Source organism: Capra hircus, chromosome 18 (assembly GCF_001704415.2).
Source record: "Capra hircus breed San Clemente chromosome 18, ASM170441v1, whole genome shotgun sequence".
Lineage (NCBI taxonomy): Eukaryota > Metazoa > Chordata > Mammalia > Artiodactyla > Bovidae > Capra > Capra hircus.
Window position 1 is genome coordinate 66,290,832 of NC_030825.1, and position 6,000 is coordinate 66,296,831.

Here is a 6,000-nt window from a genome sequence, read left to right on the forward strand (position 1 = left end):
CCAAATACTATCAGTTTAATGAAATATAGTGAATAAATATTGAGATGTTAAGTCAGCTTTTTTTTTTTTTTGCTGTGCTAGGTGACTTACAGGATTAGTTCCCTAACCAGGGAGTGAACCTGGGTCACTGCAGTGAAAATGCAGACTCCTAACCACTGAACAATTCACGGGGTCGCAAAGAGTCGGACATGACTGAGCGACTAAACTGAACTGAACCACTGAACTATCAGGGAATCACCCAACACTACTTTTGTTATATTAAGGGGATGAAAGAAGGAGGAAAAAGATATTGAATACACACACATATTCATGGAAAAAGAAGGAAGACATATTTATGACATTACAGGTTACTATCCTCATTTCTATATGGTCATATAACCACAACTAGTATGTATCTCTTCTGCAACCCATTCCAGATTCCTTTGGTCCTCAGTACCACTTCAGATATTCCTTTTTTTATTCCCTAGTAGTAAAGTAATGCTCAAAATTCTCCAAGCCAGGCTTCAGCAATATGTGAACCGTGAACTCCCTGATGTTCAAGCTGGTTTTAGAAAAGGCAGAGGAAATTGCCAACATTCGCTGGATCATGGAAAAAGCAAGAGAGTTCCAGAAAAACATCTACTTCTGCTTTATTGACTATGCCAAAGCCTTTGACTGTGTGGATCACAATAAACTGTGGAACATTCTGAAAGAGATGGGAATACCAGACCACCTGACCTGCCTCTTGAGAAATCTGTATGCAGGTCAGGAAGCAACAGTTAGAACTGGACATGGAATAACAGACTGGTTCCAAATAGGAAAAGGAGTATGTTAAGGCTGTATATTGTCACCCTGCTTATTTAACTTATATGCAGAGTGCATCATGAGAAACGCTGGAGTGGAAGAAACACAAGCTGGAATCAAGATTGCCGGGATAAATATCAATAACCTCAGATATGCAGATGACACCACCCTTATGGCAGAAAGTGAAGAGGAGCTAAAAAGCCTCTTGATGAAAGTGAAAGAGGAGAGTGAAAAAGTTGGCTTAAAGCTCAACATTCAGAAAATGAAGATCATGGCATCCGGTCCCATCACTTCATGGGAAATAGACGGGGAAACAGTGGAAATAGTGTCAGACTTTATTTTTTTGGGCTCCAAAATCACTGCAGATGGTGACTGCAGCCATGAAATTAAAAGACGCTTACTCCTTGGAAGGAAAGTTATGACCAACCTAGATAGTATATTCAAAAGCAGAGACATTACTTTGCTGACTAAGGTCCGTCTAGTCAAGGCTATGGTTTTTCCTGTGGTCATGTATGGATGTGAGAGTTGGACTGTGAAGAAGGCTGAGCGCCGAAGAATTGATGCTTTTGAACTGTGGTGTTGGAGAAGACTCTTGAGTCCCTTGGACTGCAAGGAGATCCAACCAGTCCATTCTGAAGGAGATCAACCCTGGGATTTCTTTGGAAGGAATGATGCTAAAGCTGAAACTCCAGTACTTTGGCCACCTCATGTGAAGAGGTGACTCATTGGAAAAGACTCTGATGCTGGGAGGGATTGAGGGCAGGAGGAGAAGGGGACGACCGAGGATGAGATGGCTGGATGGCATCACGGACTCGATGGACGTGAGTCTGAGTGAACTCCGGGAGTTGGTGATGGACAGGGAGGCCTGGCGTGCTGCGATTCCTGGGGTCGCAAAGAGTCGGACATGACTGAGCGACTGAACTGAACTGAACTGAGGTGACCAATCATTCATTCCTGAAGGGTCTGGGCTATGAGTTGTCCTGCCTAAATTAGGCTGTTATAGTTTTCATTGAGGTTAATCATGGGTCACAGTGAGACGTCTTCAGGGACCCCTGCACTCCAGACACACACTTCCTTTGCGCAGTAGCAGTGGGAAGCACAGTCCAGTTTGCTCCTGGAATCAGACCGAACGACCAGAGCCAGCACGGTAACTCTCTCCCTGTTGATTCCGAAGTTTGAGGAGCACAAAGTGGCCGGCTGGCAGGGTCACCTTCCAGGACAAAGGGGTCGTTCTTTTGCGGCAGTAGAAGCACAACTCCCATTAGAATGAAGACCTCTACACAATCAGCACGTTGTGGGGATGGAAAGCCAAAGTGTCCCCTAGTGCCTTCCTGTGGACAACTGTCAGTGGTGCCACTCACGTGTCCGCCACTTGATTCCACACTAGGGGACAAAGAGTCTGAACTGTCATTTGATGATTCCGAGCATATACGGCCTCCTGAGAAATCTCTTCCTGGCCCTCCAAGGACTGCCCCACGCAACCCACCAGGGCCCCCGGACACAGGTGAGGGTCATGCCAACCAGGGGGCCTCTCTGCTGAGACTGTGCTGGTCAGGGAGGTCCCTGATGACAAAGGCCATGAGGATCTGCCTGACCCACCCCCTCCCTTCTGAGAGCAGCCCTGCTAACTGGCTGTGGGGACATGTGACCCCACCAGGTTGGGTCAGTCAGCTTCCCGGCAGAGGAGTCAAGAACAGGGACCTCAGACTGATGCCTGAGGGTACTGGGCACCGGGATGAGGGCTGGTGTTCACAGGGACACTGCTTCTATCCCAGACACAGACCAGGCAGGAGGAGGAGGGGCCAGCAAACTCCAGGGCCTGTGGGGAGCAGCAAAGGTGACTCCTGTGACCTTCTGATCAGCCAGAAACCAGGAGGAGGCTGGGCTCCCCACAGGTCTAAGAGCTGAGCACGTACCCAGGGAGACCAGGAGCCCGCAGGTCTCCAGCATCACCTCCCGGAACAGGGTCCTCTGGTCTAGGTCAAGTTGTTCCCACTCCTCCCGGGTAAAGGTCACGGCCACATCCTTGAGGGTCACCACCACCTGGAGAGTCAAACATGGCAACACTAGTGATGTGCACTTGGGTGGGCTCAAGCCTGTCACTGTGTTGCTGGTGAAGGTGCAGAAACCCAGGCCTGAATCATGAGGCCTGCTGATGGCCAAGTTCTGGGCTGGGTTCAAGGGGGAAGCAGATGCAGCCTTGGGACATAAAGCAGTTGTGGCTGAGAGGAAAGCCTCAGGTGAAGGAGGCCACGGGAGATGACACAGACAGTGGTGTTCCACGAGGTCGGGGGGCAGAGTAGGTGCTCTGGGAAAAATGCTCAAGATGTAATTCCAACAGTGGCCACAGCAGTGACAGCACCTGAGCTGCCCTCACCCAGTCTGAGCGCCTGCCCAGGTGGAGGGCTTCACACGCTGACGTTCAAGTGACTGCAGATCCCTTGCTCTGGGCCAGAGATCCGGGGTTCAGATGAAGAGTCTGAAGTCTGACACTTGCTGGCAGTGTGACCGTAGGCACAAGATCTCATTTCTCCAAGCATCAGTGTCACCATTAATACTATGCTCATTCCCAATGTGCCGTGATTCTGAGAACTAAAGAGAAGATAACATGTTCACACACCAGATGCGGGAGGGCCGGCACAGTGAAGTGTGCCATGTCCTTTTCGACTTTTACTAATCCCCCCACTCGGCCCTCAAAGTAAAGGCCATCATCCACTCTGTCTCAGGCGGAGGCCTGAGGTCCAGGCAGCTCCAGCAAGTCGCCACCGGCAATTCGCTGATGGTCCAGTGGTTAGGACTCCATGCTTCCACTAGAGGCCACAAGATGTGAGAGTTGACCATTCAGCGAAAGATGGCAGAGCGTTTCCAGAAGATGGGCAGGTGGGAGCCAGGGGTATCGCAGCCACTGCTGGGAAAAGACTATCCTGAGGAGACACTGTGGCACAGGGAGGGGTGAGAGACAGCCCTGCAGAGATCCGGGATCAGAGAAAGCAAAACGCAAGAGCAAGAGCGGCACACGGGGCAGGGACGAATGCAGCGAGCAAGGGGAGAGCAGAAGGGGCAGCGCGGCGGCAAGCGAGGGGCAGAGCTAGCACAGCCCTGGGGGCCATAGCGGGCAGAAAGACTATTATAAGCCTGCCCCGAGCACCTGAGTGGGAGACCCATTCATTCACTCAACCATTTGCTGAGCGCCTCTTACAGGCTCAGCTGCTCTGTGTCTTAGCAGAGAGCAGCAACAGGTGCTCACACTCTGAGACTGGAAAGAGATCCTAAACAAGCAACCAAGTAAATGCGCACCACCATGTCAGACGCTGGGAAAGACTGAAGGCAGGAGGAGAACGGGACAAGAGGATGAGATGGTTGGATGGCATCACTGACTTGATGGACATGAGTCTGAGCAAGCTCCGGGAGTTGATGATAGACAGGGAAGCCTGGCGTGCTGCAGTCCGTGGGGTCGCAAAGAGTCGGACACGACTGGGTGACTGAACGACAACAGCCATGTCACAGGGACCTAAAGGTTCCAAACTCAAGAAAACAGAGAGAGATGATTGAGGTGACTGTCTACTTGTGATTGGGCACCAGGGAAAGCCTCTCTCAGGACAGCGAATGGGAGTGATTCTGAAATAAAGTGAGGAAGGGAGTCAAGTGGGTGGGAAAGTAACAAATAAGACAAGTTCTGACAGTGATCAGGACTATGATGAGAGCGCTCAGGGCGATGGCTATGCAGCTACCCAGGACCTCTCGTGTTTTTATGTCCAAAAGGACCCACATTCCTGTACACCATCATACCTGACCATTTGAACGGACTCACTTTCCAAATATAACCGAACCACAAACAAGAAGATAGATTCACGGCTGCCAAGGGGAAGCTAGTTTCACTGGCTGTAAACTGAAAGGGAAATTCCTTGGCCTTCTGGGCTCCTGGACTGTCCTGACACCTTTTCTGTCCTGGAAGAACAGCAATCCCCAAAGTGCTGCAGATAACTGCTGTTCTTCCCCATCCCAGTTCTTAACTTTACAGAGGATACAGGACAGGGAAGCCCAAGGGTCAGATTCCCCCAGGGATGAGCCTCTGCCATCAACATGGGCTCAGGAGGCACCTCCATGAAAAGAGAGCCAGAGTGATGCTCCCTGGACCGCCCTGGACACGGGAATACACGTCGGGTGTCTCATGCGCGTTTTCTAGTTCTTTCAATCCAGTTGGAGGCACGTTAATATAAAAGCCAAGGACAGCAGGGGAAGTTGCTCAGGTCCTATACTCGGGAAGGGGTGTGGCTGAGACAGACACAACGGTCTGCGGACTGTGGGGTGTGCGCTTTGCCCTCCGAGTCCTTCCCCACCAGCGGCAAGGGGTCAGGGGAATTCTAGAAGACACTTCCTCTCCCTTTTACGCCGTGTCCCAATCACGGACAAAAAAGAATCCGCCTACCAATGCAGGAGTCGCGGGTTCGACCCTTGAGTCAGGAAGATCCCCTGCAAGTGGAAACAGCAACCCAAATCCCGTTTACAGGTCCTAGCGAGTGCGGGCACACCAGCCTCCAAACGAAAATCCCGCTCTGGCGGCGCAGGAAGTCCCGCCTCTGACCGAGCGAGCCGGCAACGCCCCTTTCATTGACGTCACAGCCTGGCGCTCTCAAACGGAGCAGAGGTTTCTGGGTAGTTCTTTTTCAGCATCCCTCCAGGAGAAAGGTGTCTCCAGGGGACCCTGGGGCCCAGAGGTCTGGAGAAGAGCTGGCGGAGGGACTGCAGAGGCTCTAGTGAAGGAGGCGAGGCATGGAATGTTCCGGAAGGCGACGATCCAGATCCCTGCTGTGTTTTCTGCGTCTTGTCTTTTAAGACCCTTGTAACATAAACTTTAAAATTTTTAGAATTTATTTTTAATTGAAGGACAATTGCTTTACAATATTGTGTTGGTTTCTGCCATACATCAACATGACTCAGCCATAGGCGTACGTATGGCCCCTCTGGCTTGAACTTCCCGCCTGCCATCCTATCTCACCCCTCTCGGTTGTCACGGAACACAGGTTTGAGTTCCCTAAGTCATAAAGCAAATTCCCAGTGGCTGTCTCTCTTACATATGGTAATGTGTGTTTGTATTAGAAACTATTTAAGGTAAATATTCTTCTGCCTCAGCGTTCCCGCAGACTGGCTGTAGGCACCCCGCCCGGGTGACCAGGTACACAAGAGTGATGCAGCTGTGCCCCAACTCAAGCTTCC